Source organism: Pinus tabuliformis, chromosome X (assembly GCF_031772625.1).
Source record: "Pinus tabuliformis cultivar Carrire ecotype Pingquan chromosome X, CPIR1, whole genome shotgun sequence".
In the NCBI taxonomy this organism is placed as follows: domain Eukaryota; kingdom Viridiplantae; phylum Streptophyta; class Pinopsida; order Pinales; family Pinaceae; genus Pinus; species Pinus tabuliformis.
Genome location: NC_142308.1, coordinates 151,657,662 through 151,672,656, shown reverse-complemented (window position 1 = coordinate 151,672,656; position 14,995 = coordinate 151,657,662).

Below are 14,995 nucleotides of genomic sequence, written 5' to 3'. Positions count from 1 at the left end.
AAACCACTGCATAATGGTAGTCTTCATCTGTATTTGGCTTCTAAACTATCGTTGCAGGGGGGAGGTTTCTAAACTATCGTTGCAAGGGGAATTCGGTCAAATGCTTGCTTGTGCTTATGTTATAGTAGGTTGTTCCGGATAAACCGATGAAACAATTGGCACGTCGCCACTTGCATACTCTCATCACTCACTAGCAAGCTTTTACTTGCCACTTGCATACTCTCATTACTCGCCATTGGCAAGCTTTTATTTGTTATTTGTTTATTTCCACTTTTTTTTACTTACAGAATGAGATATAGATATATATATCTTACACAATGATATATATTTAAACATTAATTGCTTGAAAATTAATGTTTACATTAGTTTACCAACACTTTACTAGTTTCCAAATGCTAAACAAATTTATAAATATAACCTATAGTTTTGCTTTTTTACCTGGGAAAAACCAAATAAGATAGCCAAATAAATTAGATCTAAAAACTTTATTTATTAATGATATTAAGCACCTGAATTAATACTAAGTTTAACCATATCGATCACTATAGTCCGAGCCGGCCAGGACTAATAAAGCAGTGGATCGAATATAGATAGAAATCAGTAGCAATAATTCATATTCTATTTAAATGAGTTACATTACACTTAAAGCAGTGGAGCGAATATAGAGAAATCAGTGGCATTAAATGATTGAATATTTGAAAAAATATTAAATAGTAGAGTCCAACACTATAATTTTTTTTACTAAAATAAAATTGATTAAGTATTTATTAATTAGATAAACTTTGAAAAATGTAGGGAAATTTTTATCATCTACCTAATTTAGATTCATATACTATTAAATGTTAAAAAATGCAATTATTAAATATTTACACAAAGCCTTAAAATGTGGGATTCGGTCTTTATTATTTAGATAAAAGTCTCGAAGGAAAAGCGGCGGATAAATATTCACTATTTAAATAATTTATGTTTTAGCGGATAAATATTCATTGTTTAGATCATTTATAATTTTGACTTATATAATATTAAAATAATCAAATCCGGTAAAAAAATATATATATTGAAAATTATCGAATTTTGGGAAAAACAAAAGTTATGTTTTAGTTATTTATAATAATTATTACATTTGTGAGATTTTTTGGAGTAAGATTTTCAAAATTTAGATTTAATTATTAATATTTTTAAATGGATAATAAAAATTTATTTTTATGAAATATTTTAGAATATTTTTAGTAGTTATAAATTATAAGAGATTATTTCAAAGGTAGTTATGTTTTTTTTATCATTAAATTGATTAATTAAAAAAAGTGTCATATAAACCAATGTTATTTTATTTTAAATTGGTTTTTTGGACATGTGCTATCGATAAATTGTGGTATTGGCCCATGGTATTGTAACAAAGCCTATTTATATATAAAAAAATATGAATCATACATGATTCCATGGTATTGACCCATAATATTGTAACAAAGTCTATTTACATGTTAAACATATCTATATGTGAATTTATATTATTGTTGTGTTATCTCTCTCTCTCTCTATATATATATATATATATATATAAAACAAGTACAATAATAATTTAAGATAAAATTATAATTTATTTTTTTAATGTTTTTTTTTAAATATTAAAAATGTGAAATGTATTATAAAATAGATGTTTTGATGTTTATTATGGATAAATATTTATTGATGTTTACCAATTCTTTAATATATATAATTACAAAAGTATATTTCATATGAAAAGAATTTGTGTAAATATTTAGATAATGTAAAATTATAAATTATTCAAATCAATAATACAAGGGCCTGGTTAAACTATTGGGAGGTCAACGAGAATGATGCATTGCAAAAACATAAATAACATTAAAGATATTGTTACTTCTAAGTTCAAAGAAAAATTGTGGTGTGAGAAAGATTTAGTGGCTAAAAGAAAATTAAGTTATTATAAGAAGGTCATCAACCCCAGCCTAGAAGATCAAAAGTGTCTCTCTATTTTAACTAGCTCAAAGAAGAAAATTAATATAGCAAAGATTAGAACGAATTCTCATGAGCTCCATAGTCAAACAGGTCGTTGGGCAGTTCCTAAAACACCATGGATGGAAAGGATCTGCCATATATGTGAGAATAGGAGCATCGAGGATGAAAACCACTTCCTCTTAGAGTGCCCTGCATACAACCACATTAGATCTTAGTTTCACAATCTTTGTTACAATATTGACCTTCCTAGCCTTTTACAATGTCAAAATTATAGTGAGCTCGGGAGGCTTCTCTCCAAGCTTTTTGAGCATAGGAATAAAATCTTAAATCAAAATAAATAATTTGTTTATTTAGGTCCAATAGATCATTATTTGGTCTGACGTTAACCATCATCATCATCATCATCACAATTAAAAATAAGAAACATACTAAAACATGCATTAATAAATTTAGTTAAAATTATTAGATATTTAGAATTAAAAAAGACAATTCAATAAATTAGAATGGTATACAATTAAAAATGGACCAAATCATAATTTAAAAAATATAAAATTAAAATAAAATAAATAAAATAATATTTAAACCAACTTAAAAAAGAATAGTTAAGTATGGATTAATTTTAATCTTAATGGAAGTATAATGATTTAGTATAATTTGTTTTAATGGTTTTAATTTTATATATATATATATATATATATATATATATATATAGATATATATAATTTTCAAAAATTAAGTATTCATTATTTGGATAATTAAATTAAGTAATTAAATTTTTAAACTTATTTAAAATTTGAATTAATCATATAATTTACTTAATTTAGAATCTTTAATATATACACATAATTTTCAAATTTATTTTGATGGTTTGATTATCTATCATTTATAGCAGTGATTGGGATTATGAATTTCGAAAGTCACCATGCAAGCATGGCTTCTGAATTTTCGATAGAGTGCAAGATGACTTAGGGTTTCTTTTTTCCGTGCTAAGGAGCCTACCAAGGCAAGCCTCTCTCCTGTTTTTCAACCCCTATTCGTATGCGAAGGTTCAAATGGAAGACGAACTACTGGACTTTTTCAACGATTTGTATGAAGGACAAATAATCTAGGCGATTCAACATGGGGTTTCATGAGGTCTCTCCACGCCTTATAGAAGGGACCCTTGGCCGACGAGATGATAATGATTGGATCAATAGTGTCATTAGCCTCCACATCCCCTGAGCCTATATTGGAATCCTCACAAAATGGTTTCTCTCCTTTGTGGAATCCTCATGAAACTATTCCGTCTAAGGGACCCAGGATCCAAATCGCTCATCCAGTCTCTTCACACTTTGTTTTTGCTGACCCCATGGAATGTATCCAAATTTGGTTGGAGCTAGGTGTCATGTCTTTGTTAGGTGGTGGAGATGGATCAGACTAGGGTTAGGGACAACTCTCGAGCAAGCTTGTGGGGATGTCTCGGTTTGAGACTGAGATTTTTGGCATGGTGGATGGCTTGGACTTTAAGTGCTTCCTAAATATTCCTTCTCATAACCCGTTGGTGTTTTGGGTTTTGGGTTAGTATGTGGCTTGGTCCTTTGATGGCCTGGCTTCAAAAGAAGACTCCCAAAGGTTTCCCTCCTTTGCAATTTCTCAGTCGAAGGTTTTTGCAATGGAGGATTTGTGGTAGACTCATCAGTGTTTGGAGGATACATGCTCTTAGCAGATGGGGGGTTAAGCCATGCCCCTCCAGAATTTGTGTTGGCAACATCTATAACAGGTATTGAAACCCTCCCAAGTGTCTTTAATAACTCTACTCCAGGGCTCAAATATGTGGTGGATCTAGTGGTACGACCAAGAATTAGGGCTTCTGTGGGGTCGTTGCCACCCACATGAACATAGAATAGGGGTGGAGAAAGTCAAACCCTAAGTATTAGGCCTAGAAAGAAGAAGTCTTAGTACACAATCCAGAAAAAGGGAGCACACAAAATGGTGTTTGTTGGTGATATTTAGATGCATGAGGTTGAATTGAATTTTGAGCTAGCCATGGTGGGTTAGGCTAAGGGTCACTGTTTCATCATTTCTTCTATCAAGGCCCGAGAAAACAAACTTGGGGACAATGAATTGAATGGAGTCCTTCATTATTGTCTTTAGCAAGGGAGTGGTTTTTTCCAAGTTCTTTTCCAGGGAGCATGTGGCATAGTTCCTATCAAAAAGCTAGAAAATGGAATCAAACCCAATTATGTTTAAGATATGGTCACCACTCTTCGACACAAAGAGAGAAACCTTAGAGAAATCACCCATATGGGTTCATTTTCTAGCGTTTCCCATGCAATTCTAGTCTTAGGATTCTTTTAGAGAAATCAAGAATTATTTTGGGGAATTTCGTGATGTAGACATGTCATTCCGTTCAACAGGGTTTATGACAATCACCTGTATACTAGTTAAAGCTGACACAAGGGAAGGATTGGTGGTAGAACTAGATATTTTGAGGAAAAATTACTCTCACCTTCAGATTATTGATTATGAGGGGATCCCTTTTTTATGTAGGCAGTGCCATAAGACTGGGCACATCATGAAGGATTTCTCCCTTCCTTTCCATGGGCACAAAGGGATCAGGGATGATCCTCTCTCCAAAAAAGGGTCTCCCTCAATAAGATTCAATTACAATGGAGGAAGCCAGGCATCTTAGTTAGAAGGAGGAGATAGTCCCCCCCCCCCTTACTAGTTTCATTATTCGTGATGAAGCATCGAGTTTCCGCAAGGAGGAAAAGAAATTTGAGCCACCCCATCCACCCCCCATCTCGATGGTACCTTCTTTATGGGAAGTGTCAATCATGGGAAATTTTCCTATTTCAACTCCTTTATCATATTTAGTTGATTCATTTTTTGTTCTACAAAAAGGATGCAACTGCTCAATAGGTTGTGACATTGACATTCCTTTTTTTTGTGACATTCCCCTTTCCTCTTCTTCCCTATGTATTTCCCCCTAGCCTCATTGACTACCTTATCGATTGTTGTCTCAATCAAAGAGAGCTATTATTCTATTTCCTTAGACTCATCGTCTAGATATTTTCTTCATCTGAGGCAAGCTCAGAGCTCAATAAAGCCTCCCTCTCTTGGACTTGGAAAATCTTGTCTAGTCTCGGAGGGGAAAGTGAGGGGTAGAAAATATCACTTGGAAAAATCCCAAGTCTAAGTTCATCTAGATATAGTTTATGGGGAGAAAAAATCCATCATTGGGGTGCTTAGAGTAGTGAAGTCCCTGGGTGGGGTTCCCCTATAATTATCTAATCCTTCAACTATAGGGAACTAGCCAACCCATCTAAAAAATTGGCCTTGCAAAGGGTTGCAAATTTATTCCCCCCTGATATTCTTTTATTTCAGGAAACCTTAGGGGATGAGGCCTTTGTTACAAAAGTGTTGGAAGAACTCAAATGGTCTAGCCATTACATGGAACCCCCAACAAGTCAAATTTTTAAACCAATGACGGATGCAGTTAGTGTTCGGTATGGAATTTATTGATTCGAAGCAAGATATGGAATTTAGTGTGGTCAACATATATGGGTCAATCTCGAAGTGACCTCCTTTTTAGGAATCCCTTCTCCATAAACATCTTCTCTCCTCCGAGAACTTGATTTTGGGAGGGGATCTTAACTTCTCCTTTGGGGTGGCTGAATTTCGTGGCTCCCATGCATGACTTGACCACCTTACATATTTTCTCAAGCATACTTTTATTGATAAAAATTTGATGGATGTGGAACTGACAAAAGTTTGTCCAACTTGGAGAAATCATAGAATAGGGGATGCCAGAGTGGCCAAAAGACTTGATCGTTTTCTTCTATTTGAATCTTTGGTGGAAAGGATTCCTTTAATGTAGAATTGGGTCAGATAAGGGGGTGAATATGATCATTACCCTATATTATTGGAAATAAGAGGGATGGGAAAAAACTAAAGAGCCAATTTAAATTTAATGCAACATGGTTTAAAGAAAATGAATACTTAGATATAGCGAAATCTACCCGAGCTCCTTTTGATCCTAAGTTTGGGGTCTCTATGGAAGTTAAATTTTGTAAGAACATTTCTCAAGTTAAAAAGGTCATGCTTAACTAGGATGCTCTCAAGAGAAGACAAGACAATCAAGAACTTAAGGATATTGAGAAGGAATTAGAGGACTTGGGAAAATCTGAGGATGGGGGGTACCTCAGTGATGATTTGAAGGCTAGGCTACTTCTTCTTGAAGCTTGGAGAAGGAAATTATTAGAGCCTAAAGAATATTCCTAGAGGCTAAAGATTAGAGCCATATGGTTGGATGTAGTGGAGGAAAACAAAAAAATATTCCAGTCCTATGTTAAAGGGAGGAAAATGGCCAATGCCATTTGGAAATTAGATAATTAAGAAGGTGGTTTTGCCTCCACCTTTGAGGATCTGGAAAATATGGGTAAGAAACACTTTGGAAACCTCTTCAAGGCTAACGAGAGAAAATCCATTTCTAAGGTGATCAAGTTGGCCCACTTATTCCCTAGATTTGTTGAGGAAGAGGACAATAAAAGTTTAACAGAGGAAGTTTTTTGAGGATGAGTTACAAACATTTGTCCACAATTTCCAAAAGGACGAGACGAGGGCAATATGGGTGGCCGATAGAGTTCTCCCTAGGGCTCTAAGATTTCTTGGGGAATGATTTGCTGGTTATAAACCTGAGATTTGGTTACTAATATTAGAAACCCAAGGAATTTATATTATAAACACAATAGATTATAAACCAAGGGATTTACATTAAACCCTAGGATTAATATTATAAACCCTATGAATAATATTATACCCTAGGAATATGAACTCTTAACTTAATAAACCCATGGGATTGATATTATAAACCCAAGGCACTAAGAAAACCAAGGGATTAATACTAAAAACCCAAGGGAATAATATTAAACCCAAGGGATTAATTTTGTAAACCCAACTTATATAAACCCTAAGATAAATATTATAAACCATAAAACAACAATGGTTGACCATGGTTGATTTTCATATTGAGACATTCTTTGTGACTATGTGATTTTGGACCATGGTTGACCATGATTTATTTTCGTATTGAGAGAATCTTTGTCACAATGCAACATTGGACCATGGTTGAACATGGTTGATTTTCATATTGAGACAATATTTGTCACAATGTGACGTTGGACCATGGTTAACCATGGTCAATCATGGATGACCATGGTTGTCACAATGTGAAATTGGACCATGAGACAATATTTGTCACAATGTGATCATGGTTATTGACCGTGGTTGACGATGATTGACTATGGTTAATTTTCATATTGAAAGAATCTTACCACAATGCAACATTGGACCATGGTTGACCATCATTGACCATGTTTTATTTTCATATTGAGACAATACTTGTCACAATGAGACATTGGACCATGGTTGACCATGCTTGATTTTCATATTGACCAAGATTGATTTCCATATTGAGCCAATATTTGTCACAATGGGATGTGGACCATGGTTGATTTTCATATTGAGAAAATATTTGCAATAATGTGATGTTGGACCATGGTTGACCACGGCTGACCATGATTGATTTTCATATTGAGAAAATCCTATGATAAACCCTAAGATAAATATTATAAACCAAGGTATATAAACCCTATCATAAATATTATAAATGGTAAAATAAACGAAGTTGACCATGGTTGATTTTCATATTGAGACAATCTTTTCACAATGTGACGTTGGACCATGGTTGACCATGTTTGACCATGGTTGATTTTCATATTGAGATAATCTTTGTCACAATGTGACATTGGACCATGGTTGACCATGATTGACCATGGTTGACGATGGTTGACAATAGTTAAGCATGGTTGATTTTCATATTGAGACAATCTTTGTCACAATGTGACGTTAGACCATGGTTGACCATGATTATAAACCCAAGGGATTTATATTAAACCCTAGGATTAATATTATAAACCCTATGAATAATATTATACCCTAGGAATATGAACCCTTAGATTAATAAACCTAAGGGATTGATATTATAAACCCAAGGGAATAATAAACCCAACGGATTAATAAACCCAACGGATTAATACTAAAAATCCAAGGGATTATAAAGCCAAGGGAATAATATTAAACCCAAGGGATTAATATTATAAACCCAAGGGATTAATATTATAAACCCAAGGTATATAAAGTCTAAGATAAATACTATAAACCCTAAAATAAACATGGTTGACCATGGTTGATTTTCATATTAAGACAATCCCTGTCACATTGCAATGTTGGACTATGGTTGATGATCCAGGTGGATATTGGTGGCTACCCACCTATTCCACCTAGACCTCCCAATTAGTTTCATTTGTTTCCTTGTTCATTTCAACATTTACTATTTTTAGCAGTTTTTCGAGTCCTAAACTTTCAGAGCAGTTTTGACCCCCTAAATAACGTTTTTTGGGGTTTGCAGTAGGCCCATGGTCATAGGTAGAGACATTGGGAGAAACCTATAGTATTTGGCAAGACCTTTCAAACAAGGTATCGTATGTGCCAAACATAGATAATATGACCAAGTTATGACCTCGAGAAGTTGGCTACCCAACTAACCCCAACGGGGCCCACAAACTCTTGGTGTTACATCTCCTAGGGTTAGGGTTTTGGTTGTTTAGGGTTTTCTCATGTTTTCCAATAATAAATAGAACCCTGAACCTAATTGTAACATAGTTCAGAGGCATGCAACTGTCACATATCTTCTTAGAGATAAGCTACCATCACCCGAGCTATCTTATTTCCATTCTATTTGTAAGCATAGTTCAATATTTTTCTATTAATGAAAAGAAGTGTTTTTCTGTTGCATCTCTGTATTTATGATCATATCTATCAGTTTTTGCATTCCTGTTTAAGTTCGGATCAGTGGTATCAAAGTTGTGTTCTCTTTCTCTGTTTTTCTTTGCATGTCCCCAACGAGGTCGTGGTATAAGGAGTTATGGCTTGATCTGGTTGAACCATTGCAAGATCAACCTCACAAAACCTAACGACCTCCCGTGGCAGAAGAAAAGAAAGACGAGGGGGTAGGAGATCCTTTCAAAATGTTGCTCAAGGAAGCCTTCGAGCGACAAAGGGGTGCGATGATGGATAAATTTTCCCAGATCCTTCGACGGCTACCCACAAGTGATGCATCTTCATCTAGCAGGCACTCTGGAGGCGCCAACCCTTTTAAGGTACAATTTAACTTCGATATTCCCATATTTGAAGGCGTGATAGATGTAGAAGTCGTAGATAAATGGTTAAATCTGTTGCAAGGATATTTTTCGGTTCATGACTTTTCCAATCGGGAAAATATTACTTTTGCACTTCTCAAAGCTGCTCCACATGTCAAGGATTGGTGAGAAACATATTATGAACAAAAGGGTGAGAGTGAACCCTCACTATTTTCAGTTGCACCCAATTGGAATTCTTTCTGAGACACCATCAAGGAACAATATTACCTTGTCAGGAGCAATGAAGAAAAATACATAAAGTGGACCATGCTATGACAAGGAAGGGACCAAGATATACCATAGTTCACAAATACCCTTCACACGAAGTTGGGTATCAAGGATACTGAGTGGCATTTGGTGCTCAAGTACCGTGACTATCTACACAAATACATCTAGGATGAGATGGAGTTCCTGGACATTACCTCGCTCGGCACGTCATATCGGTACGCTTTCAAGATTGAGCAGAAATTTAAACAAAAGAAGTGGACTTTGCATCTGCAAATCTAAAGCAAGGAAAAGGAACCCCCAAACTACAGAACAAAGGATGAAGCCAAGGCGAGGCTACCCAAGACAGCCTGTCGAAGCCTAAAGAAAAGAGGAACACCATGAAGACGAAGAAGGACATGGGAAAATGGTGTGAGTTCCATTAGATCTCCACTCACAATACAAGTGAGTGTCGAGCCAAGCAGTCACTCATGGCCGAAATGAAGGCTTTTGAATCAGACAAAGGTTCTGACTCTGAATCAGAATCTGATAAGGGAACTGACAAATGGATGTAGATCATTGATGTGGAGCCCAGTGCCACTATGGCCATCACCAAGATCCAAAAGATTGAGCCTAAAGATCCAGAGGAGTGGGAACACCTCTTCCACTTACAAATGTGGGTGAAGGGTTCTCCACTGCAGTTCATTGTCGACAACAGGAGCCAAAAGAACCTCAACTTAGCAGAGGTTGTGAAGTGGCTTGGCCTAAAGACTACAACACATCCACAACCATACATCATCATGTGGCTTCACTAAGGATGATATCTTCGCGTCAGCCAGTAGTGTCACCTTCCCTACAACATCAAGCCCTTCACAGATGAAGTACTATGTGACGTTGCTCTTGTTGAAGTTTGTGATGTATTGTTAGGACAACCATACTTGTGGAAGCAACATGTTGTATATGAGTCTAGACCTTGCTCTGTGATTATTACTTTGGCTAATAAGTTGTACAGGATACCGGAGGTAGCCCCGCCTACCGCCATCTCTTTGATCACTGCAAAGCATTGCAGTAAGAGCATTTCCCAGACTAGGAAATTTGTTTTCCTTATGATTTTCCCTTAGGGCAAGAAGAATTTTGTGGCAATGACTTCCAGACAGGGCTCATCTACATAGAAACAACATATGGACAAGTTCGTGGAGGAGTACATGGATATTTCACCTCACCCACAGGGGTACCTCTGCACTGTCAGGTCAAGCACTCCATCGATCTGACCCCGGGTGCATTGCTACCCAATGGAATTATCTATAAACGCTCTGTTCTAAATAATGATGAGATCAAGAGACAGATTAAAGAACTATTGTAGAAAGGGAACATTAGGCCAAGCTCATCACCTTGTGGGAGCCTGATTGTATTGGTACAGAAGAAGGATGGGACCTGGAGGCTCTGTATTGACTGTCGGGCATTGAACAAGATCACTGTCCAGAATATGTACCCAATCCCATGGATTGATGACCTTCTGGACCAACTCAAAGGGGCCAAATATTTCGACAATATTGACTTGAAGTCATGTTATCACCAGGTGCCTATCGAACCCTCTGATGTGTGTAAGCCTACCTTCAAATCCAAGGAGGGCCTTTTTGAATGGTTGGTCATTCCATTCAAATTGATGAAGACCCCTGCAACCTTCATGATACTGATGGACGACATATTGCGACCCTTCACCAATGCATTTTTGGTGGCGTATTTAGATGAAATATTGATCTTTAGCTAGAGTTGGGAAGAGCACCTTTGCCATATTCGATAGATCCTTCAAACCCTGCGACAGCACAAGTTGTGTGCTAACTTGTAGAAATGCACCTTTGGCCTGACCTGAGTTCAATATTTGGGATACATCATTGATGAGTAGGGTGTACATGTGGACCCATCGAAGATACAAGTCATTTGGGATTGGCCAAGCCCAACCACTCTAACAGAGCTCTGCAACTTTTTAGGTCTTTCCAATTTCTACCTTAGGTTCATGTTGGGGTTCTCTCATATCACTTGGACTTTAAGTCAAGTCACCAAGGACGGAGTGAAAGAAAAGTTTTTTTGGTCGAAACCCAACAAAAATCATTCTCTAAGTTGAAGAATCACCTCTGTTCTGCACCAGTGCTCACATTATGAGACCTACAACAACCATTTGAGATTGAGATAGATGCCTCCGACTATGCTATTGGTGCAGTTCTTACTCAGCATGGGAATCTAGTGGCTTACCATAGTGAGACACTTTGAGACACAATCTAAAAGTACCCAACTTACGACAAAGAAATGTATTACATTGTGCAGGCCTACTGCCAATGGAAGCATTGCATTATGGGGAAGGAAACAATCATCCCCACATACCACCAACCTCTACAGTTCATACAAACACAAGGGAAGTTACAAAACGATCACCATAAAAAATGGTCCACCTATCTGCAACAGTTCCATTTGAGCATTAAGTATAAGAAGGGAAACATTCGGGTGGCTGCATCTTTACAAGAGCAATCCAGAATTTGGAAGCATATACCAGACACTCATAAAAGGGAGGCAAATTCCAAATTTTCACCTTCAAGATGCACTGTTATGCCACTTGGGACACATCTGTGTTCCATCAAGTGAGCGTGCGATTTGGGAGGCGCTCTACAGTTGGGTAGCTAGACATTTCGGAGTAGAGAAAATAGTGGTGGTATTGTAGAAGTATTTTTATTGGCCAAAACTTTGTCAAGATGTTGGGAAGTACATTAGAAATTGCACTGCTTACACCATTGCCAAACCAACCATCAAGAAGAAAGGCTTGTATACTGCTCTACCTACTCCTAGTTGGCCTTGGGAGTCTGTCTCCATGGATTACATGTCAGGCCTTCCTTTCACTAATCACAACAACAATTGTGTTTTCGTGGTTGTTGACATATTCTCTAAGATGGCCATCATGATGGCTTGTAAGAAGAGTATCACAACAGAGGCCACTGCAAAGCTCTTCTTTAAGCAAGTGTGGGTACACTTTGGGATCCCACAGTCCATTGTCTTAGATCAGGACAACAAATTCGTGAGTGCATTTTGGTCAAGTCTTTGGTCAATGCTGGATACAAAACTTACTAAGTCGACGACTTTCCATCCCCAAACTGATGGCCAAAGAGAGGTTGTGAACAGGATGATCGTAAAAATTATGTGCATGTACAACTTGAAGAATCCACACATGTGGGATGAAATTCTCCCCTATGCCTAACACATCTACAACAAAGCTCTCCACAGCTCAACAGGCCACAACCCCTTTCAGGTAGGGCTAGGATTTCAGCCATTATGCGCCATTGATGTGGCCATACCATTTGCAACCACTAAGGTAGTTTTGACTGATGTCTAGTCCAAATTTGAAAAGGCTAACAGCTTCATTGAGCGCATTCAACACATCTTCCAACAGGTCCGTGAGATATTGGACGGAGCCAATGCTAAGTACAAGCAGTGCCATGATTAGCATCGAGTGTCGCACAAGTTCCAAGTGGGCGATAAAGTTTGGTTACATTTGCAAAAGGAGCACCTTTCTTGACCCCACTGCAAGCTTCACCCACTCTGATATGGGCCCTACAACATTGTCAAGTCCGTCGGTGAAAATTCTTTCGAGCTCATCATCCCACCATTCCTTGGTCTGCATGCCGTGTTCAATGTAGATCACCTTCAGCCATACTTTCCACCATTGTTGGACACATCTAACATTGCAGAACACTCACACCAGTAAAGCTCAACCCAAACTGCATGGAATAGGCCACAACTGATCAGATCATGGAGACAAAGATCAAGAACACTTGCCAATAGAGGATACAGTTATAACGAGTTGCTAAAGTAGGCCAACTCCTTCACTAGGGAAAGTGGTTCACCAGGGACAAGGCTCAACAAAAATTTCCTCACCACATGGAGGCTCTGCACGCAATGGGAACCATTGCTTCCTAAGGGGGGAGGAATGATCTAGGTGGATATTGGTGGCCACCTGCCTATTCCACCTAGACCCCCTAGTTAGTTTCATTTGTTTCCTTGTTCATTTCAGCATTTACTATTTTTAGTAGTTTTTTGGGCCCTAATCTTCGACAACAGTTTTGACCCCCTAAACGAATTTTTTTTGGGGTCTGTGGCAGGCTAGTTGCTATGGGTAATGGCTTGCAGTGAAACCTATAATGCTTGGCAAGACATTTCCAACAAGGTATCATACACAACAAATGGATATAATATGACCAAGCTATGACCCCTGAAAGTTGGTTGCCCAACTAACCCCAATAGGGCCTACAAACTCTTGGTGTTACATCTCCTGGGGTTAGGGTTTTAGTTGTTTAGGGTTTTCTCATGTTTTCCAATAATAAATAGGCCCTTGAGCCTCATTCTAATACATTTGAAAGGCATGTAGCTGCTACATTTCTTCTCAGAGATAAGTTACCATCGCCTGAGCTATCTTATTTCCATTCTGTTTGTAAGCACAGTTCAATATTTTTCTCTTAATGAAATGAAGTGTCTTTCTGCTACATCTTTGTGTTTATGATTATATCTATAAGTTGTTGTGTTCCTCTTTAAGTTCAGATCAATGGTATCAGAGCAATCTTCTCTTTCTCTATTTTCCTTTGCATGTCCCCAACGATGTCATGGTATAAGCAGTTAGGGCTTGATTTGGTTGAACGATTGCAAGATTAGCCTCAAAAAACCCGACGACCTTGCAAGACGGAAGAAAAGAAAGACAAAGGGGGAGGAGATCCTTTCAAAATGTTGCTCGAGGAAGCCCTTGAGGGACAAATGGATGCGATGATGGATAATTTTTCCCAAATCCTTTGACAACTACCCACAGACGATGCATCTTCATCCAGCATGCACTCTAGAGGCGCCACTTCTTTTAAGGTACAAGTTAACTTCGATATTCCCATATTGGGAGGTCTGATAGATGCAGAGGCCGTAGAGAAATGGTTAAATCTATTTGAAGGATATTTTTTAGTTCATGACTTTTCTAATCAGGAAAAGATTACTTTTGCACTTCTCAAAGCCGCCCCACACGTCAAGGACTAGTGGGAAACCTACTGTGAACAAAAGGACGAGAGTGAACCCTCGTTGTTTTCAACCACACCCACTTGGAATTATTTTCGAGATACCATCAAGGAACAATATTACCCTATCGAGAGATATGAAGAAAAATACATAAAGTGGACCATGCTACAACAAGGAAGGGACCAAGATGTGCGAGATTTCACAAATATTTTCCATGCCCTTCGCATGAAGCTAGGTATCGAGGATATTGAGCGGCATTTAGTGCTCATGTACCGCAACTGTCTACGAAAGTACATCCAGGATGAGATGGAGTTTTTGGACATTTCATTGTTCGAAAAAATGTATCGGCACACTGTCAAGATTGAGCAGAAGTTTAAACAGAAGAAGTGGGATTTTGGATCTACAAATCCAAAGCAAGGAAAAGGTGACCCCAAACCATAGAACAAAGGACCAAGCTAAGGCGGGGCTACCCAAGACCACCTGTCGAAGCCGCAAGGAAAGAACAACACCACAAAGATGAAGAAGGACATGAG